Source organism: Bos indicus, chromosome 7 (genome assembly GCF_029378745.1).
Source record: "Bos indicus isolate NIAB-ARS_2022 breed Sahiwal x Tharparkar chromosome 7, NIAB-ARS_B.indTharparkar_mat_pri_1.0, whole genome shotgun sequence".
NCBI classification, from domain to species: Eukaryota; Metazoa; Chordata; class Mammalia; order Artiodactyla; family Bovidae; genus Bos; species Bos indicus.
This window is the reverse complement of record NC_091766.1, coordinates 4,939,728-4,967,253: the sequence shown is the minus strand read 5'-3', so window position 1 is coordinate 4,967,253 and position 27,526 is coordinate 4,939,728. Positions and strand designations below refer to the sequence as shown.

Below are 27,526 nucleotides of genomic sequence, written 5' to 3'. Positions count from 1 at the left end.
CCCACAAGCCACAACTAAAATTTCTCATGACTCAAGGAAGACTGAAGACCCTGCATTCTGCAGCTAAAATAGGGCACAGTCAGATAATATTTTTAAAAAAGAAAAGAAAGGGTTTAAAAAAGAAATGGTGTCCAGATCCACCAGAATAGGTAAAATTTAAAAGGGAAACAAGTTACAACCACTTGGATCTCTATCTTGAAGACAAGTCATCAATTCTACTCAGATGAATATACTCAGGAGGTTCAAGTGTTTACACTCACCCCAAACCAGAAACCATCCAAATATCCATCAACAGAATAATGAATAAGTCAACTGTATATCTATCAATATATTAATATAAATGAATAGAATTAAAAATATCGACCTATTTATAAATCAATGCATTTTATTTGACATGTCAGTGAGAAAGCGGTCAACAGTATAGAGGAATCTCACATACATTGTTTTGAGTGAAAGAACCTGAACATAAAAGACAACAAATTGGTTCCTCCAGTTATAGGACATACAAGAGAGAAGAGAAGAAATTAAGCTCTGCTATTGAAAGTCTAGACAGGGGCTTCCCTGGTGATCCAGTGGTTAAAAATCCACCTTGAAAGGTAAGGGACACGGGTTTGATCCCTGGTCCCGGAAGCTCCCACATGCCAAGGAGCAACTAAGCCTGTGTGCCGCAACTGCTGAAATCCACACACTTAGAGCCTGTGCTCCACGACAAGAGGAGCCGCCGCGATGAGAAGTCCTCGCGTCACAACAGAGAGCAGCCCCTGCTCACGGCAACTAGAGAAAGCCGGTGCGTAGCAAGGGAGACCCATCACAGCCAAGAAATAAAATAAATACAGAAATGAGGTGATTGAGAGGGGACATGGGCGGGCTTGGGAGGCCAGTCATGTAGGTTTCTTTGGATTGTGAAAATATGGCCTGGCTTTTCTCTCTGCATCACCTTCATATAGAGGCCAAAATACTCATAAGTGATGATGAGGAATATATAAGGAGATAAGCAAAGAATCAGAGCATAGCTTAAATGAAAAATGCGAGTTATAAACAACAAGCACACAGGACTTGACCTTTTTCTTTTCTTCACGTGCTTGGCCGCATCAGGTCTTAGAGTGGCGGGCAGGCTCTTCTCTACTTAGGGTGTGTGGGCTAAGTAGCTGCGGTGTGCTGCCTCAGCTGCCCCCATGGCATATGGGGTCTTAGTTCCCCGATCAGGATCAAGCCCACATCCCCTCCGTTGGAAGGTGGATTCTTAACCACTGGACCACCGGGGACGTCCCTGGACTTGACTTTTAAAAAAATACAAACACACACAACACACACACACTGGAATAGACATTAAAAAATCTGGAAGGATAAACAATTAAATTGACAAGTGATTGTGTGTGTGTGTGTGAGGAGTAGTCTCAAGGGGTACTTTAATAAACAAAATTTAACTTAAAACATTAGAATTTGGCCTTTTAGTCAAGCTGGCAGGAGGATATGATGTGGGGACCTGGCCTCCCTCACTCCTCACTCAAACATAGAAAGAATGATGGAGTATTTTAAAACAGTGTTACGTGGTGATCATGGTTTAATGCACAGAAACATCAGGTTACTAAATTGAAAACCAGTAACTAACTTAACACTGTGTGTCGATTACACTTCAAAACCAAACAACACGGACTTCTCTGGTGGTCCAGGGGTTAAGACTCCACACGTCCACTGCAGGGATCTCGGGTTCAGTCCCTGGTCGGGAAACTAAAATCCCACGTGCCTTGTGCTGCAGCCAAAAACAAATGAACTCATAGGAAGAGAGATCAGATTTACGGTTACCGGAGGGAGTGGGGTAGGGAGAGGGGGAAGTGGATGAAGACAGTCAAGAGGTACATACTTCCAACTATAAGATAAATATATATTAGGGATGTAATGTACAACATGATTTAAAAATACTGTTGTATGTTGTATATGAAAGATTTAAGAGAGTGAATTCTGAGTTATCATCACAAGGGAAAATAATTTTCTTTTTCTTTTATTTTGTATCTATATGAGATGATGGATGTTCACTAAACATTTTTTTCTTTTATATATTTATTTATTTATTTAAGGCCATGACTTGCAGCATGTGGGATTAATTCTCCAAGTGCAAGTGAAAGTCGCTCAGTCATGTCCAAATCTTTGCAACCCCATGTTCTATACAGTCCATGGAATTCTCCAGGCCAGGATACTGGAGTGCGTAGCCTTTCCTTCTCCAGCGGATCTTGCCAACCCATGAATCAAACCGGAGTCTCCTGCATTGCAGGCATATTCTTTACCAACTGAGCTATAACCAGAGATCAAATCAGCAAACCCTGCACTGGGAGCTCAGAGACTTAACTGCTGGACCACCAGGGAAGTCCCAATGTCCACAAAACTTCTTGTGATCATTATTTCATGATGTACCTAAGTCATTATGCCATACACCTTAAATTTGCACAGTGCTGTATGTCAATTATATTTCAATAAAACTGGGGGAAAACTTTTCTTTAAAAAGAAAACTATACCTCAAAAACAAACCAACAAGTCACTCAGTCGTGCCCAGCTCTTTGCAACCCCATGGACTGTAGCCCACCAGGCTCCTCCATCCATGGAGTTTTCTAGGCAAGAGTACTGGAGTGGGTTGCCATTGCCTTCTCCAGGGGATCTTCCTGACTCAGGGATCGAACCGGGGTCTTCTGCATTGCAGGTAGATGCTTTACCGTCTGACCCACCAGTTACCATAAAAAAAGGAAAAGAAAAACTTTGTAATTTCCTTTTTAAAAAAGAAGAAAAAAGAAAAACGTTATCAAAATCTAGCTCTCACCAACAGATATGATGCAAATACTCTAAAAAAAAAGGCCAGTTATCAGAAGAATAATACTATACCCAAGTAGGATTTATTCTAAAGATGTAACATTAGTTCAGTATCTTTAGATTCCCAAGGTAATTCATTACATCTAGGACTTTAAAAGATAGCCATATGGTTTTCCAAATAGCACCTCAAAGCACTTTCCCAAATCCATAGCTATTTATAATAAATATTTTTAAAAATAGATAAGATAGTACCTAAAAATGGTAAGTCTAACCACAAAACCATAACAAATGCCATTTTTACAATGAAATTCTAAAGTCAGTTTTGCTAAAGGAAGGAGAAAGATGTTGCCCACCCTTGCTGTGGGTATCATTATTTTTGGTAATTACAGCAAAAGCAAGATAACAAGGACTTGGACAATCAGTGTAAATGTTTGAAAAGAGAGCTTAGCAGAAATTGTCAGTTAGAAGATCCAAGAGATTCTAATTTTTAAAAGCATATCTGTATACACATACAGAACACATGTATGTATATATATATCCCATCATTCCTAAGGCACATGGCTGCATACAAAAAAACGAGCTGCAAATGGAAATGAGAAAAAAAAAATTCATAGTGATGTCCAAAACTCTACAATTCACAGGAACAAATATTACACAAAAGCCAAAGGAGTTACATGAAGGCGAGGAAAAGAGACAAAAGATCTCTTGGAGGCTTTTCTCTCTGCATCACCTTCATATAGAGGCCAAAATACTCTTAAGTGATTTTGAGGAATGTGTAATGAGGTAAGCAAATAATCAGAGCATACATTAAATGAAAAATGCAATTCTATGAGGCCACCATCACCCTAATACCAAAACCTGACAAAGATGCCACAAAAAAAGAAAACTACAGGCCAATATCACTGATGAACATAGATGCAAAAATCCTTAACAAAATTCTAGCAATCAGAATCCAACAACACATTAAAAAGATCATACACCATGACCAAGTGGGCTTTATCCCAAGGATGCAAGGATTCTTCAATATCCACAAATCAATCAATGTAATACACCACATTAACAAATTGAAAAATAAAAACCATATGATTATCTCAATAGATGCAGAAAAAGCTTTTGACAAAATTCACCATCCATTTATGATAAAAACTCTCCAGAAAGCAGGAATAGAAGGAACATACCTCAACGTAATAAAAGCTATATATGACAAACCCACAGCAAACATTATCCTCAATGGTGAAAAACTGAAAGCATTTTCTCTAAAGTCAGGAACAGACAAGGGTGCCCACTTTCACCATTACTATTCAACATAGTTTTGGAAGTTTTGGCCACAACAATCAGAGCAGAAAAAGAAATAAAAGGGATCCAAATTGGAAAAGAAGAAGTAAAACTCTCACTGTTTGCAGATGACATGATCCTCTACATAGAAAACCCTTAAGACTCCACCAGAAAATTAGCAGAACTAATCAATGAATATAGTAAAGTTTCAGGATATAAAATCAACACACAGAAATCCCTTGCATTCCTATACTCTAATAATGAGAAAATAGAGAAATTAAGGAAACAATTCCATTCACCATTGCAACAAAACTAGAGACCTATATATAGAAAACTATAAAACACTGGTGAAAGAAATCAAAGAGGACACTAATAGATGGAGAAATATACCATGTTCATGGATTGGAAGAATCAATATAGTGAAAATGAGTATACTACCCAAAGCAATTTATAGATTCAGTGCAATCCCTATCAAGATACCAACGGTATTCTTCACAGAGCTAGAACAAATAATTTCACAATTTGTATGGAAATACAAAAGACCTCGAATAGCCAAAGCAATCTTGAGAAAGAAGAATGGAACTGGAGGAATCAACCTTCCTCACTTCAGGCTCTACTACAAAGCCACAGTCATCAAGACAGTATGGTACTGGCACAAAGACAGAAATATAGATCAATGGAACAAAATAGAAAGCCCAGAGATAAATCCACACACCTATGGACACCTCATCTTTGACAAAGGAGGCAAGAATATACAATGGATTAAAGACAATCTCTTTAACAAGTGGTGCTGGGAAAACTGGTCAACCACTTGTAAAAGAATGAAACTAGACCACTTTCTAACACCATACACAAAAATAAACTCAAAATGGATTAAAGATCTAAATGTAAGACCAGAAACTATAAAACTCCTAGAGGAGAACATAGGCAAAACACTCTCTGACATACATCACAGCAGGATCCTCTATGACCCACCTCTCAGAATATTGGAAATAAAAGCCAAAATAAACAAATGGGACCTAATTAAACTTAAAAGCTTCTGCACAACAAAGGAAACTATAAGCAAGGTGAAAAGACAGCCTTCAGAATGGGAGAAAATAATAGCAAATGAAGCAATTGACAAACAACTAATCTCAAAAATATACAAGCAACCCCTACAGCTCGATTCCAGAAAAATAAATGACCCAATCAAAAAATGGGCCAAAGAACTAAATAGACATTTCTCCAAATAAGACATACAGATGGCTAACAAACACATGAAAAGATGCTCAACATCACTCATTATCAGAGAAATGCAAATCAAAACCACTATGAGATACCATTTCACGCCAGTCAGAATGGCTGCGATCCAAAAGTCTACAAGCAATAAATGCTGGAGAGGGTGTGGAGAGAAGGGAAGCCTCTTACACTGTTGGTGGGAATGCAAACTAGTACAGCCACTATGGAGAACAGTGTGGAGATTCCTTAAAAAACTGGAAATAGAACTGCCTTATGACCCAGCAATCCCACTGCTGGGCATACACACTGAGAAAATCAGAATTGAAAGAGACACGTGTACCCCAATGTTCATCGCAGCACTGTTTATAATAGACAGGACATGGAAGCAACCTAGATGTCCATCAGCAGATGAATGGATAAGAAAGCTGTGGTACATATACACAATGGAGTATTACTCAGCCATTAAAACGAATACATTTGAATCAGTTCTAATGAGGTGGATGAAACTGGAGCCTATTATACAGAGTGAAGTAAGCCAGAAAGAAAAACACCAATACAGTATACTAACGCATATATATGGAATTTAGAAAGATGGTAACAATAACCCTGTATACGAGACAGCAAAAGAGATACTGATGTATAGAACAGTCTTTTGGACTCTGGGAGAGGGCGAGGGTGGGATCATTTGGGAGAATGGCATTGAAACATGTATAATATCATATATGAAACGAGTCACTAGTCCAGGTTCAATGCACGATACTGGATGTTTGGGGCTGGTGCACTGGGATGACCCAGAGGGATGGTACGGGGAGGGAGGAGGGAGGGGGGTTCAGGATGGGGAACACATGTATACCTGTGGCAGATTCATGTTGATATATGGCAAAACCAATACAATATTGTAAAGTTAAAAAAAAAAACTAAAAACAAAGAAAAAATGCAAATTAAAAAAGAAAAAGCAAGTTACAAACTACAGGCACCCTAGCACCTGATGTACCACCAGTTTAGGAGAAAGAAAGAATTCCTATAACAATTATTACACAATGTCACAACTCACAGACCATAATTCATGTCCGATTAGAATCTCAATGTGGAGTGTTTTGGAAATACTGAAATAATTTCAGTACTCAGACGGAAGAGTCAGTGAGAGTAGCCCAAAAGATCAGAAAAAATAACAGTAATAAGAAAACTTGGACTCGTCAGATGTATAGACTTAAAAGCCATCATAATCACAGTATGGTTCACATCTGTGACTAGAGAAATAGACCAATGGGACAGAAAAATGAAACCAGAAATTAATACCAGTGTACCAAAATATCAATGATATAATGTATTTCAATTCAGGAGAGGGAAATTCTGTGTTTAAATAAATGGTACAGGGCAATCTATCTGCAAGAACATATGCTTGGACCTCTACCTCATACCATATTCTAAAAAATTCAGATGACTTGAAAAATTATAAGAGCATTTATTATTATGTGTGTATAAGTCAGTGAGCTCTTAAGAAACTAAACAGGAAACCCAAAAGCTTTGTAAAAGATAAACATGTTTGACATCATAAAGACCAAAAAAAAAAAAAAAAGTGTATGCCTAATGATGCCATAAATAAGGCCAAAGTACGAGAGACTAGGAAAAAAGTTTGCGATGCATGTGGTAAAGAGTCCAAGTTGCTATCCTGCTAAAACAAAAATACCCATACTTCTGGAAGACTATGACAGTATCCAGAGTGTCCGCAACTTAACATTTGCAATGTCTAGGATATAATCCAAAATGGCGACAAATGAGTTTGAATAAACTCAAGAAAATGAAACATTCTCATGAGAAAAGTTTATCAATGGAGTGTGACCCCAAGAGGCCCAGTTCTTGTAATTATCAGACAAGGATTTTAGAGCAGAAATGCTAAGAAACTTCAAGTTGAAGGAGAATCATACTTGAGCGAGACATATCTGGGGAGAAATGAAGAATACATAAGGGATGATAGATATCCACATAATAAGGAAAGACTATTATTTTCATCTTAAAAAAAAAAAAAAAACCCACACATATGGCAGTATAAGCAAAGATTAACACACGGTCTTGCGGCATCAATAATCTATGTAGATGTATTTCACCAGAGAAGGCAATGGCACCCCACTCCAGTACTCTTGCCTGGAAAATCCCATGGACCAAGGAGCCTGGTGGGCTGCAGTCCATGAGGTCGCTAAGAGTCAGACACGACTGAGCGACTTCACTTTCACTTTTCACTTTCATGCATTGGAAAAGGCAATGGCACCCCACTCCAGTGTTCTTGCCTGGAGAATCCCAGAGACAGAGGAGCCTGGTAGGAGGCCGTCTACGGGGTCGCACAGAGTCAGACACGACTGAAGTGACTTAGCAGCAGCAGATGTATTTCACATGAAAAGTGGAGAATAAACAACAATGTTGAGGGTAAAAGGACCTACACGGTTGGAAGATTTTTACATTTTAGATGAAGTAGAACAACAGTAACTCTAATTCAGTTATCATTTAAGGATTTTTGTTAAGGATTACAATTCCTTGAGGAGCCCCTAAAAAGGAAAAAAAAAGGCAGTAGAATTTAAAATAGAATTCTAAAAATGATTCAAATTAAAAAAAAAAGGCAGAAGGAGGGATGGAGGAATAAAATTCAGGGACTACAGAAAGAACACTAGTAAAATGGTGTATTTAAATTCAATCATATTAATCACTCGGATGGTAATGGACTAAATACCTTAAGACAGAGATGATCTCAATCAATTCGTTTTCAAAGACCCAAGCAGGGAGGAGCCAAGATGGCGGAGGAGTAGGACGGGGAGAACACTTTCTCCCCCACAAATTCATCAAAAGAGCATTTAAACGTCGAGTAAATTCCACAAAACAACTTCTGAATGCCGGCAGAGGACATCAGGCACCCAGAAAAGCAATCCAACTCTTCGAAAGGAGGTAGGAAAAAATATAAAAGACAAAAAAAGAGACAAAAGAGGGAGGGACGGAGTTCCGTTCCCGGAAGGGAGTCTTAAAAAGAGAGAAGTTTCCAAACACCAGGAAACCTTCTCACTGCCGAATCTGTGCCGAGCTTTGGAAGCACAGAGGGCAACATAACAGGAAGAAAAAATAAATAAACAATTAAAACTCGAAGATTGTGAGTCCTACGGTAACTCCCCCAGCGGAGAAGCAGCGCAGACGCCTGCATGCGCCATTAGCAAGCGGGGGCTGGGCAGGGAGGCGCAGCGCGGGCTGCATCGCTTAGAGTAAGAATCTGGCCTGAATACCCTGAGCACTATCTGAGCGAAATAATTTGGGCTAGCAAACCAGACTGTGGGATATCTACCACGCGAAAAGCCAGTCCCAACCTAAGACACCGCCAGGCCCGCGCACGGAACAAAGAATTGAACAGAGATAGCCGGCTGCAGACCTTCCCCCTCCGGTGACAGGCAGCCAGAGCCGGAAGGGGGCAATCGCAGCCCCAGAGAGACATTATCTATAAAACTGTAAGCAGGCTTCTTTGCTAACTAAAACTTTTTGGGGGTCTGGACGGTTAACATCTGCCTGAGAAGGTGCGCCGGTTTTACACCCAGATAACCGAGTGGCGGGGAGGCGATAAGTCGCAGCATTGGCGCTCGCCAAACACCTCATCACTTGAGCTGCTCGGACCTGGGAAGAGCACAAAACTCAGGCCCAACTGAGTCTGCGCCTCTGAGGACTACCCGAGTGCCTGAACCTGAGCGGCTTGGACCTGGGAGGTACATGCAACCCAGGGCCAGCCTCGGATTGTTCCCGGCGGAACAACCTAGAGCCCGAGCAGTGTGGGCAGGGAGGCTACACGCGCCGTGAGCAGGGGCAGACCCAGTGTGGCTGAGGCACTGCGAGCGCACGCCAGTGTTATTTGTTTGCAGCATCCCTCCCTCCCTCCCCACAGCGCGACTGAACAAAGAGAAGAAATACAGCTCCACCCATCAGAACACCGACACAAGCTTCCCTAACCAGGAAACCTTGACAAGCCACCTGTACAAACCCACACACAGCGAGGAAAAGCCACAATAAAGAGAACCCCACAAACTGCCAGAATACAGAAAGGACACCCCAAACTCAGCAATTTAAACAAGATGAAGAGACAGAGGAATAGCCAGCAGATAAAGGAACAGGATAAATGCCCACCAAACCAAACAAAAGAGGACGAGATAGGGAATCTACCTGATAAAGAATTCCGAATAATGATAGTGAAATTGATCCAAAATCTTGAAATTAAAATGGAATCACAGATAAATAGCTTGGAAACAAGGATTGAGAAGATGCAAGAAAGGTTTAACAAGGACCTAGAAGAAATAAAAAAGAGTCAATATATAATGAATAATGCAATAAATGAAATTAAAAACACTCTGGAGGCAACAAATAGTAGAATAACAGAGGCAGAAGATAGGATTAGTGAATTAGAAGATAGAATGGTAGAAATAAATGAATCAGAGAGAATAAAAGAAAAACGAATTAAAAGAAATGAGGACAATCTCAGAGACCTCCAGGACAATATTAAACGCTACAACATTCGAATCATAGGGGTTCCAGAAGAAGAAGACAAAAAGAAAGACCATGAGAAAATACTTGAGGAGATAATAGTTGAAAACTTCCCTAAACTGGGGAAGGAAATAATCACCCAAGTCCAAGAAACCCAGAGAATCCCAAACAGGATAAACCCAAGGCGAAACACCCCAAGACACATATTAATCAAATTAACAAAGATCAAACACAAAGAACAAATATTAAAAGCAGCAAGGGAAAAACAACAAATAACACACAAGGGAATTCCCATAAGGATAACAGCTGATCTTTCAATAGAAACTCTTCAAGCCAGGAGGGAATGGCAAGACATACTTAAAATGATGAAAGAAAATAACCTACAGCCCAGATTATTATACCCAGCAAGGATTTCATTCAAGTATGAAGGAGAAATCAAAAGCTTCTCAGACAAGCAAAAGCTGAGAGAATTCTGCACCACCAAACCAGCTCTCCAACAAATACTAAAGGATATTCTCTAGACAGGAAACACAAAAATGGTGTATAAATTCGAACCCCAAACAATAAAGTAAATGGCATCGGGATCATACTTATCAGTAATTACCTTAAACGTAAATGGGTTGAATGCCCCAACCAAAAGACAAAGACTGGCTGAATGGATACAAAAACAAGACCCCTACATATGTTGTCTATAGGAGACCCACCTCAAAACAGGGGACACATACAGACTGAAAGTGAAGGGCTGGAAAAAGATTTTCCATGCAAATAGGGACCAAAAGAAAGCAGGAGTAGCAATACTCATATCAGATAAAATAGACTTTAAAACAAAGGCTGTGAAAAGAGACAAAGAAGGTCACTACATAACAATCAAAGGATCAATCCAAGAAGAAGATATAACAATTATAAATATATATGCACCCAACACGGGAGCACCGCAGTATGTAAGACAAATGCTAACAAGTATGAAAGGAGAAATTAACAATAACACAATAATAGTGGGAGACTTTAATACCCCACTCACACCTATGGATAGATCAACTAAACAGAAAATTAACAAGGAAACACAAACTTTAAACAATACAATAGACCAGTTAGACCTAATTGATATCTATAGGACATTTCATCCCAAAACAATGAATTTCACCTTTTTCTCAAGCGCACATGGAACCTTCTCCAGGATAGATCACATCCTGGGCCATAAAGCTAGCCTTGGTAAATTCAAAAAAATAGAAATCATTCCAAGCATCTTTTCTGACCACAATGCAGTAAGATTAGATCTCAATTACAGGAGAAAAACTATTAAAAATTCCAACATATGGAGGATGAACAACACCCTGCTGAATAACCAACAAATCACAGAAGAAATCAAAAAAGAAATCAAAATTTGCATAGAAACGAATGAAAATGAAAACACAACAACCCAAAACCTGTGGGACACAGTAAAAGCAGTCCTAAGGGGAAAGTTCATAGCAATACAGGCACACCTCAAGAAACAAGAAAAAAAGTCAAATAAATAACCTAACTCTACACCTAAAGCAACTAGAAAAGGAAGAAATGAAGAACCCCAGGGTTAGTAGAAGAAAAGAAATCTTAAAAATTAGAGCAGAAATAAATGCAAAAGAAACAAAAGAGACCATAGCAAAAATCAACAAAGCCAAAAGCTGGTTCTTTGAAAGGATAAATAAAATTGATAAACCATTAGCCAGACTCATCAAGAAACAAAGGGAGAAAAATCAAATCAATAAAATTAGAAACGAAAATGGAGAGATCACAACAGACAACACAGAAATACAAAGGATCATAAGAGACTATTATCAACAATTATATGCCAGTAAAATGGACAACGAGGAAGAAATGGACAAATTCTTAGAAAAGTACAACTTTCCAAAACTCGACCAGGAAGAAATAGAAAACCTTAACAGACCCATCACAAGCACGGAAATTGAAACTGTAATCAAAAATCTTCCAGCAAACAAAAGCCCAGGTCCAGACGGCTTCACAGCTGAATTCTACCAAAAATTTAGAGAAGAGCTAACACCTATCCTGCTCAAACTCTTCCAGAAAATTGCAGAGGAAGGTAAACTTCCAAACTCATTCTATGAGGCCACCATCACCCTAATACCAAAACCTGGGAAGATCCCACAAAAAAAAGAAAACTACAGGCCAATATCACTGATGAACATAGATGCAAAAATCCTAAACAAAATTCTAGCAATCAGAATCCAACAACACATTAAAAAGATCATACACCATGACCAAGAGGGCTTTATCCCAGGGATGCAAGGATTCTTCAATATCCGCAAATCAATCAATGTAATACACCATATTAACAAATTGAAAAACAAAAACCATATGATTATCTCAATAGATGCAGAAAAAAAAAAAAGTTATTCCTTTTTTCTTTGTAAAGAACAAATACTTTGTGAGTAATATTTTGGTACTTTAGAATTATATAAAAGAAAAATTATGCAAATATGTAAACTTGGAGGCTATGTTAATAACATTTCCTCAAAAAAAAAAAAAAAAAAAAAGACCCAAGCACCACCTCCTTTCCCACTAGACATTTTGACTTCACTTGTGTGATGGTCTGAGTATCTGGCCCCAAGATGGGCCAGGCCCAGGCACAATGGGCATCAGTGGGAACTGACTCATAAGGGCAAAGTGGCCTGAGGCTGGCTCCCCTGGGGGTCGGCAGGGTCGCTGTCTCCATGTCACAGAGGAGGAAACGAAGGTCCAGAGAAGCCAGCATACCATGTCTTACTTCTTTATATCGTTTCTTATTTGCCTCCCCCATTAGACTGGGAGCTGACCACCAGGTAGGGCCCTTTGTCTGCTTTTGAGTCCCAGTGTCTAGAACAGTACATGTAGTAGGTGTCCCAGATATACTTATGGGGACACTTCCCTGGTGGTCCAGTGACTGCGACTCTGTGCTCCCAATGCAGAGGGCCCGGGAATCGATCCCTGTTTGGGAAACTGGATCCCACACGCCTCAAATATGAGTGTGCATGCCTCAGCTGAAGATCCTGCATGCCACAAGGAAGACGGAGATCCCGAGTGCCGCAGGTAAGACCCAGCACAGCCAAATAAATATTTTCTTAAAACAGAGAGATTTACGGATAAATAGAAGAATGAATGGAAGGATGGATACATGGATGGACCGACAGATGGATGGATGAATGTGGCCCAGCATTCAGAACTTGGAGATGGTAACTTCAGGATCTGAATTTCTCCATCTCAGGTTCTGAGGTTTCCTCAACCGCATGATTCAGCCTGTTCCATAAACTCAATCAGAATGAGACAAAGGAAGGACAGGGTGACAGAAACAGGATGTGGAGAAATGAGAAGGAGTAAGAGCCACAGACACATGAGCTGAGTGGCCAGTTGGGCGATTCTGAGTAACCCCTCTGGGTCTCCATTTAGTGTCACCTGGAGAAGGCAGTGGCACCCCACTCCAGTACTCTTGCCTGGAAAATCCCATGAACGGAGGAGCCTAGTAGGCTGCAGTTCATGGGGTCGCTAAGAGTCGGACACGACTGAGCGACTTCACTTTCACTTTTCAGTTTCATGCATTGGAGAAGGAAATGGCAACCCACTCCAGTGTTCTTGCCTGGAGAATCCCAGGGACGGGGGAGCCTGGTGGGCTGGCGTCTATGGGGTCACACAGAGTTGGACAAGACTGAAGCGACTTAGCAGCAGCAGCAGCAGCAGAGCAAAGACCACCTTCCCAGGTTCCCAAGAAAATGTGATAGGTTCTCCAGGCTGGGTGCCCAAGGCAGACAAACTCACCATCAGGCCTTTGGGGGCCCCTTGCATCTTTGCTGTGAGGGGCTGTGGGGCTGTCCCACCTCTCAGAGCAGCCTGGGAGGCCCAGGAGGACCCTGAAGGCCCTGGGGACTGTGGGAGAATGACCAGGTCTCCACATACCCACCCTTACTAAGCCCACCACCAGCCTCACTCACCTGCCCTTGAAGCTGAACCCACCAGCCTGAATGGCCAGCCTTGGGGCGCTGGTATCAGGGCGGCTTTGTGACTCACCGCCAGGTTCTGGCCAATCCCCACCAGTTCCTGATGGGAGGGGATTCTAGAAGGCTGACTCAGTGGGATGGGGGAGGGGGCAGGACCCAGGTCAGGGCTGAAGGGTATAGTGGTTGCTGCACCTCACCTGCCCATCCCAAATAGAAAGGTTAGGGCTCTGAGCACAGAGGGGACCCCAAGTTCTCCCCCTTCGTGTGTCCGAAGATGGCCTCAGTCTCTCTCAGCCCCTGGGCATTTCCTGAACACCTACTCTGTGCTGGGACCCTTGTGCTGGGGACACAAACAACTCAAATAATTTAGGGGTGTGAAGCTGTTAGGAAGGAACCTGTCGACTAGAAAATAGTCACAACCTGTAAATAGAGAATTGTTCTATTTGGTAGGAATGTTAAGGACACCAAGCCCGGGAGCCAGCTTCTCAGTAGCGCTGAGAAAACGGCTCCAAGGAGGCGGTGTTGCAGCCACGCGTTCCTGGAAACAAACTCACTCAGAAGGACAGTGCAGACGGTGGAGTGCAGTTTATTACACCGGCGGGCCCAAAGCAGAGTTTCCTCTTAGCCAAGGACCCCAACCAGCATTTGTGAAAATCTTTTATACCCCATGTGTTCGTGTCTGAACCCACCACTCCAAATTCCTTGAGACTTACATAAACCAAGGAAAATACAGTCCCAGTCACCCCATCATTCACGTGCTGTGTGCTCAAACAGTCAAACAGTTAGCCAGTAATCAATAAACCCAAGGTTACACTCCGATAGATACAGAAAAATGTATGGCCTGTCTGGAGGAAGGGGTGATCAGTGCGTGTTTTCTCTTAGGCGATGAGTAATCTAGATACGATCTTCAAGGTTCCCCTGTCTGGAGGGGGTCTTCTCCTTCTGTTGTTTTCATAGGCACTAAACACAGAGTTCAGAGTCCATTGGAAAGGTGCTGAGCATGATCAGCATGAACAGGCCTAAGATGGAGTCCAGGCCCTACGAATTCCTTCTTCAGTGGGAGGGGGAGTCAGGCTATATCCAAGTTTGCAACAAAAGGAGCAAGTAGTCAGAACATCAAAGATTACTGTGAGGTAAGAAAAATCAGGTGTCAAGTTAAGGAATTTAGCACCCTATGTAAAAGATGTAAGCCTCTGGGCTCACTGAAACGCTTTCTTTCCTATGCACCTCAGCCATCTGTGGGCCAAATCCTGTTTCCTTGTTCACTGTAAGGGGTGGCAGGTGTTCAGTTCAGTTCAGTCGCTCAGTCGTGTCCGACTCTTTGCGACCCCATGAATCGCAGCACGCCAGGCCTCCCTGTCCATCACCAACTCCCAGAGTTCACTCAGACTCACGTCCATTGAGTCCGTGTTGCCATCCAGCCATCTCATCCTCTGTCATCCCCTTCTCCTCCTGCCCCCAATCCCTCCCAGTATCAGAGTCTTTTCCAATGAGTCAACTCTTCACATGAGGTGGCCAAAGTACTGGAGTTTCAGCTTTAGCATCAGTCCCTCCAAAGAAATCCCAGGGCTGATCTCCTTCAGAATGGACTGGTTGGATCTCCTTGCAGTCCAAGGGACTCTCAAGAGTCTTCTCCAACACCACAGTTCAAAAGCATCAATTCTTTGGCGCTCAGCCTTCTTCACAGTCCAACTCTCACATCCATACATGACCACAGGAAAAACCATAGCCTTGACTAGACGAGCCTTTGTTGGCAAAGTAATGTCTCTGCTTTTGAATATGCTATCTAGGTTGGTCATAACTTTCCTTCCAAGGAGTAAGCATCTTTTCATTTCATGGCTGCAGTCACCATCTGCAGTGATTTTGGAGCCCCGAAAAATAAAGTCTGGCACTGTTTCCAGTGTTTCCCCATCTATTTCCCATGAAGTGATGGGACCGGATGCCATGATCTTCGTTTTCTGAATGTTGAGCTTTAAGCCAACTTTTTCACTCTTCACTTTCACTTTCACCAAGAGGCTTTTTAGTTCCTCTTCACTTTCTGCCATAAGGGTGGTGTCATCTGTGTATCTGAGGTTATTGAGATTTCTCCCGGCAATCTTGATTCCAGCTTGCGCTTCTTCCAGTCCAGCGTTTCTCATGATGTACTCTGCATAGAAGTTAAATAAGCAGGGTGACAGTATACAGCCTTGACGAACTCCCTTTTCTATTTGGAACCAGTCTGTTGTCCATGTCCAGTTCTAACTCTTGCTTCCTGACCTGCATACAGATTTCTCAAGAGGCAGGTCAGGTGGTCTGGTATTCCCATCTCTTTCAGAATTTCCCACAGTTTATTGTGATCCACACAGTCAAAGGCTTTGGCATAGTCAATAAAGCAGAAATAGATGTTTTTCTGGAACTCTCTTGCTTCTTCCATGAGCCAGTGGATGTTGGCAATTTAATCTCTGGTTCCTCTTCCTTTTCTAAAACTGGCTTGAACATCAGGAAGTTCACAGTTCACATATTGCTGAAGCCTGGCTTGCAGAATTTTGAGCATTACTTTACTAGCGTGTGAGATGAGTGCAATTGTGCGGTCGTTTGAGCATTCTTTGGCATTGCCTTTCTTTGGGATTGGAATGAAAACTGACCTTTTCCAGTCCTGTGGCCACTGCTGAGTTTTCCAGATTTGCTGGCATATTGAGTGCAGCACTTTCACAGCATCATCTTTCAGGATTTGAAACAGCTCAACTGGAATTCCATCACCTCCACTAACTGTGTTCGTAGTGATGCTTTCTAAGGCCCACTTGACTTCACATTCCAGGATGTCTGGCTCTAGGTCAGTGATCACATCATCGTGATTATCTGGGTCGTGAAGATCTTTTTTGTACAGTTCTTCTGTGTATTCTTGCCATCTCTTCTTAATATCTTCTGCTTCTGTTAGGTCCATACCATTTCTGTCCTTTATTGAGCCCATCTTTGCATGAAATGCTCCCTTGGTATCTCTAATTTTCTTGAAGAGATCTCTAGTCTTTCCCATTCTGTTGTTTTCCTCTATTTCTTTGCATTGATCACTGAGGAAGGCTTTCTTATCTCTTCTTGCTATTCTTTGGAACTCTGCATTCAGATGCTTGTATCTTTCCTTTTCTCCTTTGCTTTTCTCTTCTCTTCTTTTCACAGTTATTTGTAAGGCCTCCCCAGACAGCCATTTTGCTTTTTTGCATTTCTTTTCCCTGGGGATGGTCTTGATCCCTGTTTCCTATACAATGTCACAAACCTCATTCCATAGTTCATCAAGCACTCTATCTATCAGATCTAGGCCCTTAAATCTATTTCTCACTTCCACTGTATACTCATAAGGGATTTGATTTAGGTCATACCTGAATGGTCTAGTGGTTTCCCTACTTTCTTCAATTTCAGTCTGAATTTAGCAATAAGGAGTTAATGGTCTGAGCCACAGTCAGCTCCTGGTCTTGTTTTTGCTGACTGTATAGAGCTTCTCCATCTTTGGCTGTGAAGAATATAATCAGTCTGATTTCAGTGTTGACCATCTGGTGATGTCCATGTGTAGAGTCTTCTCTTGTGTTGTTGGAAGAGGGTGTTTGCTATGACCAGTGCATTTTCTTTCTCTATTAGTATTTGCCCTGCTTCATTCCATATTCCAAGGCCAAATTTGCCTGTTACTCCAGGTTTTTCTTGACTTCCTACTTTTGCATTCCAGTCCCCTATAATGAAAAGCACATCTTTTTTGGGTTTTAGTTCTAAAAGGTCTTGTAGATCTTCATAGAACCATTCAACTTCAGCTTTTTAAGCGTTACTGGTTGGGGCATAGACTTGGATTACTGTGATATTGAATGGTTTGCCTTGGAAACGAACACAGATCATTCTCTCGTTTTTGAGATTGCATCCAAGTACTGCATTTCAAACTCTTTTGTTGACCATGATGGCTACTCCATTTCTTTTGAGGGATTCCTGCCCACAGTACTAGATATAATGGTCATCTGAGTTAAATTCACCCATTCCAGTCCATTTTAGTTCACTGATTCCTAGAATGTTGACATTCACTCTTGCCATCTCTTGTTTGACCACTTCCAATTTGCCTTGATTCATGGACCTGACATTCCAGGTTCCTATGCAATATTGCTCTTTACAGCATCGGACCTTGCTTCTATCACCAGTCACATCCACAGCTGGGTATTCTTTTTGCTTTGGCTCCATCCCTTCATTCTGTCTGGAGTTATTTCTCCACTGATCTCCAGTAGCATATTGGGCACCTACTGACCTGGGGAGTTCCTCTTTCAGTATCTTACCATTTTGCCTTTTCATACTGTCATGGGGTTCTCAAGGCAAGAATACAGAAGTGGTTTGCCATTCCCTTCTCCAGTGGACCACATTCTGTCAGATCTCTGCACCATGACCCACCTGTCTTGGGTGGCCCCACGGGCATGGCTTAGTTTCATTGAGTTAGACAAGGCTGTGGTCCTAGTGTGATTAGATTGACTAGTTTTCTGTGAGTATGGTTTCAGTGTGTCTGCCCTCTGATGCCCTCTTGCAACACCTACTGTCTTACTTGGGTTTCTCTTACCTTGGGCGTGGGGTATCTCTTCACGGCTGCTCCAGCAAAGAGCAGCCACTGCTCCTTACCTTGGACGAGGGGCAGGTGTGGTGAATGGCTACTTCTTGCATCCTCCCCCAACCCCACACAACCCAGCTCCTCAGCAATCACCATGAGGGAAAGCTGCTGGATTTCAGGGATCTTTTCCCCTTTGGGGAGCCCTCATTTACAGTTAGAAGCCAGAAATTGCTAACGGCTGTGACATTTCTTGCCCACTGGATTCAGAAGGAAATATTTCATTTCAGGAAATATTTAAATAAACCCAAGAGGGGGTGGGATGGCTGAACCCCACAGAGAGAGAAAAAGAGTTTACTGGGGGCCTGCTGTGGGAACAGCATCCCAGATGGATGGCAGGGCACATGCAAAGGCCCTGAGGTGAGAACAAGCTGGTCACGTTTAGGGAACATGGTGAAAGCGTTAGTTGCTCAGTTTTCTAAGACTCTGCCACACCCCTGGACTGTAGCCCACCAGGCTCCTCTGTCCATGAAATTCTCCAGGCAAGAATACTGGAGTGGGTTGCCATTTCCTACTCCAGGGGATCTTTCTGACCCAAGCATCAAACCCAGGTGTCCTGCACTGCAGGAAGAATTGTTTATTGTCTGAGTCACCAGGGAAGACCATAGAGATCATGGAGGTGCTAAAGCTGTTGAGGGAGGGAAAGGAGGGTAGGGAGGTTGACTGTATAGGTGGGGCTTCAGAGAGGAGGATAGCAGCTTTGGTTTTGTTGAGAAGGTGCAGGGAAGCCATGAGAGGGTTATAGCAAAGGAGCACAGGCTCTGGGCTCCCGCTGTGGAGGATGGGGGCTCCTTAGGGTAGTACCAGGTCCAGGGCCCCTTGGGAACTTACCACTGCTTGGCAAAAGTGGGCACTGATCCTGAGCCACAGTCCTGGAAGGGGAAGTGGGGCCACCGTCCCCAGTCACCTCCTGGGGCTGGGCCAAGGCCTGGTGTGAATCACTGCTGGCTGGGTCCAGGCTGACACACACTTTGGCCTCAGCTCAGCAAAGTCCTGCCAAAGCCACACAGCCTGGCCCACAGGCCTCTGGCTGGCCTCCCTGGGGAGCCTGCAGGGTGTGGGGACATGGAAGCAAGAGGCCTTCGGGGATGCTCAGCCTTCCTCTCCAAAGACCCTGTCTTTTCCACACTGTGGGTGAGGTTCTGGGCAAAACCAGGGACATGGCAGTTGGACTAAACTTCGGTCTTTTGTTTCAGCAGTCACCAGGATAGCTCCTATCCAGGCCCTAAGACAGCCAAACACAAATCCAGGGTGACCACGGCAATAATAGTAGAAGCACAGAGCACCGATGGAGCCCCATAAGGGCACCTGCAGCAGAGGCTGAAAGGTGGAGATGAGCTGTGTGGCTGAGGGAAGAAGTGTATCAGGCCAGGCAGCTGTGCAAAGGCCCTGAGGCCAGAAGGAAAGGCAAAAGTTTGGGTGGGGAGGTGGAGCCTGGAAAGAGACACCTGCCCAGGGCCAAGTGCAGTCAAAGCCTTTTTTCCAGAAAAGTATCAAGGAGGGGTCAGATCTGTGGTTTCCAAAAAGTCCTTCAGGGCACAGGCTAGTGAAAAGACTGGGCTTCCACCGAGCCCCGAGGCTCCTTCGAGGGAGGTCAAAGGCCCCCGTGCTGCCGTTTAGCAGGAAGGTGTAAGACACTCTTGATCCTTTTTTGGCTGTGCAGGGTCTTCGTTGCAGCATGCAAACTTTTAGTTCTCACATGTGGGATCTAGCTCCCTGCCCTCTGAGCATGGAGTCTTTATCCACTGGACCACCAGATAAGTCCCAAGAAATATCTGATCTTTGTCCTTGGTTTTTAGCACACAGCTTCTAAAACTTTGGTGAACTCTGGAGTGATGTGTCTTTTGTATGCTAATAACAAAAGCAGTGGCCCAAGGCACTCAAATAGCTTCAGAATGGGGGCTGTTCTCCAAAAAGACCAAGGTATGACCGTGCTGTGTGAAGTCATTTAGTGCTCTACACTTTGCAACCTCGTGGAAGAACCCACTGGCTCCTCTGTCCACGGGATTCTTCAGGCAAGAATACTGGAATGGGTTGCCATTTCCTACTCCAGGGAAGGCGTGATTAGGTGGTTGTAAGTTTCAGCCCCCACTTCCCAGACCTCGGGGGAGGGGAGATGGCTGGATTTTGAGTTAATCCCCAAATGCCAGTGATTTCATCCCATTGGTGAACACATGGGATGCTCAGAAGATGAGGTACCTGGAGAGGGCAGGGAAGCTGCCCGCCTGCTGTGAAATTCTTGACCCCCTGGGAATTGTTAGGCTAGAAGGAAGGGGATACGTAAGTGAGTATGATTGGCTTTCCCGGAGATGGCCTGGGACATGGGATATTTAACCCATCTGTGTTTTCATCCACACCTGATCAAGCCCACCAAGGCAGAACGGACTTTAAGGGAGAAACAGTCTTGGACCACGTGGTGTTCTGGTTCAGCTGTGCTGACCGGCAGGCGAAGGCACGCCGATCCCCCTTCTCCCTCTGGGATCTGGCAGGTAAGGCTCTTCTCACCCCATTTAGGAAGGAGGCAGAATGGCAATTTAAGTGTCATTGAGTGGAAATATCAGAAGTACATAGGGTACTGAGAACTTCGTAGACAGAACGGAAAGGAAAAGTAGAAGAAGGTCCGAGAAGGTAAGCAAGATGGGAGGAAGTGAATCTAAGGCAAATGTATTGGAGGGCATTATTTAAAATTTTAAGAAGGGATTAGGAGGAGACTATGGGGTGAAGAGGACCTAACAGAAGCAGAAGATATTAAGAAGAGATGGCAAGAATACACAGAAGAACTGAACAAAAAAGATCTTCACGACCCAGATAATCACGATGGTGTGATCACTGACCTAGAGCCAGACATCCTGGAATGTGAAGTCAAGTGGGCCTTAGAAAGCATCACTACGAACACAGCTAGTGGAGGTGATGGAATTCCAGTTGAGCTGTTTCAAATCCTGAAAGATGATGCTGTGAAAGTGCTGCACTCAATATGCCAGCAAATCTGGAAAACTCAGCAGTGGCCACAGGACTGGAAAAGGTCAGTTTTCATTCCAATCCCAAAGAAAGGCAATGCCAAAGAATGCTCAAACGACCGCACAATTGCACTCATCTCACACGCTAGTAAAGTAATGCTCAAAATTCTGCAAGCCAGGCTTCAGCAATATGTGAACTGTGAACTTCCTGATGTTCAAGCCGGTTTTAGAAAAGGCAGAGGAACCAGAGATCAAATTGCCAACATCCACTGGATCATGGAAGAAGCAAGAGAGTTCCAGAAAAACATCTATTTCTGCTTTATTGACTATGCCAAAGCCTTTGACTGTGTGGATCACAATAAACTGTGGGAAATTCTGAAAAAGATGGGAATACCAGACCACCTGAGCTGCCTCTTGAGAAATCTGTATGCAGGTCAAGAAGCAAGAGTTAGAACTGGACATGGAACAACAGACTGGTTCCAAATAGGAAAAGGAGTTCGTCAAGGCTGTATATTGTCACCCTGCTTATTTAACTTCTATGCAGAGTACATCATGAGAAACGCTGGACTGGAAGAAACACAAGCTGGAATCAAGATTGCCAGGAGAAATCTCAATAACCTCAGATACACAGATGACACCACCCTTATGGCAGAAAGTGAAGAGGAACTAAAAAGCCTCTTGGTGAAAGTGAAAGTGGAGAGTGAAAAAGTGGCTTAAAGCTCAACATTCAGAAAACGAAGATCGTGGCATCCGGTCCCATCACTTCATGGGAACTAGACGGGGAAACACTGGAAACAGTGCCAGACTTTATTTTTCGGGGCTCCAAAATCACTGCAGATGGTGACTGCAGCCATGAAATGAAAAGATGCTTACTCCTTGGAAGGAAAGTTATGACCAACCTAGATAGCATATTCAAAAGCAGAGACATTACTTTGCCAACAAAGGCTCGTCTAGTCAAGGCTATGGTTTTTCCTGTGGTCATGTATGGATGTGAGAGTTGGACTGTGAAGCAGGCTGAGCACTGAAGAATTGATGCTTTTGAATCGTGGTGTTGGAGAAGACTCTTGAGAGTCCCTTGGACTGCAAGGAGATCCAACCAGTCCATTCTGAAGGAGATCAGCCCTGGGATTTCTTTGGAGGGAATGATGCTAAAGCTGAAACTCCAGTACTTTGGCCACCTCATGTGAAGAGTTGACTCATTGGAAAAGACTCTGATACTGGGAGGGATTGGGGGCAGGAGGAGAAGGGGACGACAAAGGATGAGATGGCTGGATGGCATCACTGACTCGATGGATGTGAGTCTGAGTCAACTCTGGGAGTTGGTGATGGACAGGGAGGCCTGGCGTGCTGCGATTCATGGGGTCGCAAAGAGTCGGACACGACTGAGCAACTGAACTGAACTGAACTGAACTGATGGGATGAAGATGAAGCCTAACCTCCTCCACATACTCTGAGGTCAAATGGCCCCCTACGGGAGTAGGATGGCCACCAGAGAACACCATGAACTTACAAATAGTGGAAGCAGTCTATTCAGTAGTCACAGGACAGCCAGGACACCTGGATCAATATCCATATATTGACTCATGGCTAGGGTTAGCTCAAGACCGTCCTACTTGGACAAGGTTCTGTATCCAGAAGGGAAAGGGAAAAATATTAATGGCACAAAAATTGACTGATGATTAAAAAGGAAATTCTGCAGGATTTGGACAGGTCGACTGGACCCCTCCTCCACAGTGGATAATGATGCTCTTGCCTCAGTCTCCACCAAGACCGGAGGCCGCCTTAATGCCCAATCCAGGGCCAGTGAAGTCCTGCAGCAGCCACTGCTTCTCTGCCAGCTCTTCCCGAGGTCGTAGAGCTGCCACCTCGGCAGGCTCCGATCCCGGTGACAGAAGCCTCTGGCCAACACTTCCAGGATCCAGCTCCAGTCGACCCGTCCAAGCTATACCCGTCTCTCCTGGTGAGTACTGACAAGAAGGGGAGGGAGACGTTGGAGTTAAGCAGAGACTGCGCTCTGCCAGAGAGCCGGAAGGAACGAAAGAGAAGAGACAAGAGATTTGCAATGCTAGCTGCTGCTCTGGGAAAGTCAATCTCGGGCCCTCCGGAAAACCTCCTCTGCCCCAGGGACAGGACAGTCCTTCAACTGGTCCCCACGAGGCCCCGGGCCCCGTTACAGCCAAACCAGTGTGCCCGGTGCCGAGCTTTGGGCCACTGGAAGAATGAGTGCCTAAGGCAAGGAAGGAAGAGGAAGCGCCCGCAGTTGTGGGGCTTGCTGACTTGGAAAGTAAATAGGGCTGCAGGGGCTCAGAGATATCAGGTCCCCGAGAGCCCATGGTAACCTTAAAAGCGGGGACCTAAAACATTGACTTCATGGTGGATACAGGAACAGAACTGTCGGTAGTAACAAAACCTTGGCACCACTGTCCAAAAAGACTACCGCTGTAACTGGGGTATCGGGAGAAGAGATGATTAAATCGTTTTGCCAGCCCAGAAAATGTCAGATGGGGGGGCACCAAGTGATTCATGAATTCCTCTACATTCCTGAGTGCCCAGTACCCCTGTTGGGAAGAGACTTGCTCTCCAAACTAGGAGCACAAGTGACTTTCTCCCCTGAGGAGACCCCACCTTCTGGATGGACACTATGACTCATTTGCGCTCTCTCTCAAGACCCCCCCAAGATGAGTGGAGGTTGCATGAGCCTCCGAAGGCAGAACCGGGTGGGCCGGAAGAGCATGAGGGAGAGCTAACTCAATTATTCCCTGAGGTCTGGGCGGAAGACAACCCTCACTTCCGAAAGGCTGGCTAAATGTCAAGCCCCAGATATAACAGAACTCAAACCAGGCTCCATTCTGGTTAGAAAGCGCCAGTACCTGCTACCGATAGAGGCTTGGGCTGGCATACTGCCCCACATCAATAGATTGAAACAAGCGGGCATTCTCGTAGAGTGCCAGTTGGCTTGGAATACGCCGATCTTGCCAGTCAAAAAGGAAGGAGGACAGGACTATAGGCCTGTACAGGATCTCAGACGAGTCAACCAGGCTACTTTGACTTTACACCCCACTGTTCCAAACCCGTATACCTTACTTAGCCTCCTCCCACCGAGGACTAAAGTTTACACTTGCCTAGATCTCAAGGATGCCTTCTGCGTATGCCTCACCCCTGCGTCACAGCCCATCTCTGCCTTTGAATGGGAAGATCCAGTCGGGGGCGCCAAGCAACAGCACATCTGGACTCCCCCGCAAGGGTTTAAGAACTCCCCAGCCATCTTTGGGGAAGCCGTGGCTTCTGACCTGAACTCATTCCATCAGAAAGAGTATGGATGTCGGCTCCTACAATTCGGGGACGACCGGCTGCTGGCCGCCGAGACCAACGAAAAATGCTGGAAAGGTTCAAAAGCACTGCTCCAGCTGCTGATGGAAGCAGGTTACCGGGTGTCGAAGAAGAAGGCCCAGATCTGCAAGGAGGAGGTAAGGTATCTGGGGTTTGTTTTAAAGAAGGACACAAGGTTCCACACCCTAGTTGGGTCCTATATACTGATGGCACTAGCCTGACAAAACAAGGACAACGGCTGTCAGGTTAGCCAAAGCGGAAGGGGCCACCAAGACTGAAAAGGGATGGTGGGAATTGCCAAGTGGCAAATTATTGGTACCCGAACAGCTGGCACAGAATCTGGTAAGCCAAACACACCAAGCGATCCACCTAGGCCATGCTGCCTGCTCGCAGGTTAATGCTGCCTCTCGGGCATTCAGACAAAAACCTCTGGGGATTCAGCAGAAAGGCACGCTGCCCTTTGAACACCTGGGAGTGGACTTCACTGAAATGAAATCTCACCGACACTACCGTTACCTGCTGGTCACGGTATGTACGTTCTCGGGATGGGTAGAAGCTTTTCCTACCTGGACTGAAGGAGCATCAGAAGTAGCCCGGTGCCTGCTTAGGGAAATAGTTCCCAGATTTGGACTTCCTACCAGCTTGGTTCAGACAATGACCCGGCTTTTGTAGCTGATTTAGTACAACAAGTAAGCAAAACTTTAAACATCAAATGGAAACTGCACACTGTATGAAGGCCCAGAGTTCTGAGAGGGTGGAATGAGCCAACCGGACATTAAAGAGACTCTCCAAGTGGATCAAAGAGACTGACTGCTCCCGGGTGGACTTGCTTCCGACAGCTCTGCTCAGACTCAGGATGACCCCACAGTCCGAAGGCTATTCTCCATACGAAATTGTGAATGGGAGGCCCCCTCCCATAATAAAACAGATATCAACAAGTTTGCCTCAGGTAAGGGGGGATAGGATTTCACAGCAGATGGAACTGGGGAAGGTAATAAATCGGGTAACTAAGTTTGTACAAGAAAGGGTGCCGTTCCCCCTTGGGGAACAGATTCATGAGTTTACGCCTGGTGACCAAGTATGGGTCAAAGACTGGAAACATGATTTGCCAGCCCCTTGGTGAAAGGGCCCTTAGGTTATTCTAACTACCCCTACTGCAGTTAAAGTTGCAGGTATTGTCCCTTGGATCCATCATACGAGGGTGAAGAGAACATACCATGCAGACCCAAAAAACGCTGAATGGACTGCACAGAGGGACCCCGCTGACCCTCGAGAGACTAAGACCATCCTTGAGAAGAAGGAAAAGAAGATCCTGGATGAGCCCTTTCAGGATGAAGCCGCACAATCAACTCCTGCTGCTTGGCCTCATCAACGTGATTTTGAATTTAACTTCCGTTTCAACTCAGGACAAGGTTTTCATCTCATGGGCACATTCCTACGCAGGCTTCCACAACACTTCCAGCTGCTGGGTATGTAGGGCTATGCCTCTGTCAGTGATGGATGGACTTCCTTGGTGGGCGTCACCACTCTGCTCTTCTCTGGGATGACAAAAAAAGACTTTCCTCTCTCTTGTCAATCATAACCTCTCCTTGCTCTCTTGCTGTAAGACCTACAGTCAATAGACTTGGGTCATGGGCTTACATTTGATATACATGCCAGTGTAACAAAACCCTAACCTACTTGTTGTAAATCTACCCCGGTAGCCCCGGGAAATTTACCTTATTTACATGCTAGGTGGACAAGATCCGTGTTTCAATGATATGAGTATATTGCTGCCTTATTCATATCCTCTACAGGGACAACAGATATCATGATTAAAGTAGAGGCCTTGACTAATTTCACAAAACAGGCCCTCCTAGATAAAACAAAAGCCATCCAAGCCTTAAATGAAGAGCAAATCCAAATGAGAAAAGCGGTAATTCATAATAGAATGGCTTTGGACATACAGCCGCTCAAGGAGGGACCCGTGCTATAATTAAGGTTGAATGTTGTGTATACATTCCTGACTTATCTGGCAATGTATCGACTGCTTTAGATGACATGAAAAACCAGGTAAAAGCAATGTCTAATGAAAACATTCCTTTCTGGACTTCGGTCCTATCTTGTGTGAAGGGTGATTGGTGGAAAACTATATTTACCATTGTTATAGTTGCCTTGATAGTTCTGCTTTGTGGACCCTGAATTTTACAATGTATTTTGAACTTTGTAAACCGAAGGTTGATGTCATTCTCCCAAATATGCGGTCGGAGAGCCAGGGTGCAATATATCCCTATGAATGATGCTCATAATATGAGTTAAGAGCATCAAGAGGGGGGAATGAAGAAGGAATTCATAGGGCCTGGACTCCATCTTAGGCCTGTTCATGCTGATCATGCTCAGCCACCTTTCCAATGGACTCTGAACTCTGTGTTTGGTGCCTATGAAAACAACAGAAGGAGAAGACCCCCTCCACACAGGGGAGCCTTGAAGATCGTATCGAGGTTACTCATCGCCTAAGAGAAAACATACACTAACCACCCCTTCCTCCAGACAGGCCATACATTTTTCTGTGTCTATCGGAGTGTAACCTCGGGTTTATTGATTACTGGCCAACTGTTTGACTGTTTGAGCACATGAGCACATAGCACGTGAATGATGGGGTGACTGGGACTGTATTTTCCTTGGTTTATGTAAGTCTCAAGGAATTTGGAGTGGTGGGTTCAGACACGTACACATGGGGTATAAAAGATTTTCACAAATGCTGGTCAGGGTGCTTGGCTAAGAGAGACTCTGCCTTGGGCCCGCCGGTGTAATAAACTGCACTCCACTATCTGCATTGTTCTTCTGAGTGAGTTTGTTTCCAGGAACGCGTGGGTACAACAAGGGGATGA

At 44.2% G+C, this 27,526-nt stretch overlaps 2 protein-coding genes across 5 annotated transcripts in view; both read right to left on the bottom strand.

Annotated features, from left to right (window-relative positions):
• LOC109560819 (IQ domain-containing protein N-like) overlaps positions 1-20,339 on the bottom strand; it is a 33,929-nt gene extending 13,590 nt beyond the window's left edge. The window contains exon 1 of one of the 4 annotated variants that reach the window (XM_070792521.1): positions 19,201-20,339. The gene's annotated coding sequence lies outside the window, so the exon portion shown is untranslated. Of the gene's footprint in view, positions 1-1,612; positions 1,867-13,587; positions 13,700-13,760; positions 14,375-19,200 lie in introns of those variants that run through there. The other 3 variants (XM_070792519.1, XM_070792520.1, XM_070792522.1) reach the window with 3 other exon arrangements.
• The window catches only part of CIST1 (colon, intestine and stomach enriched 1), a 48,660-nt gene that overhangs the window by 19,505 nt on the left and 1,629 nt on the right, over positions 1-27,526 (bottom strand). The gene's annotated exons all lie outside the window — the stretch shown is intronic.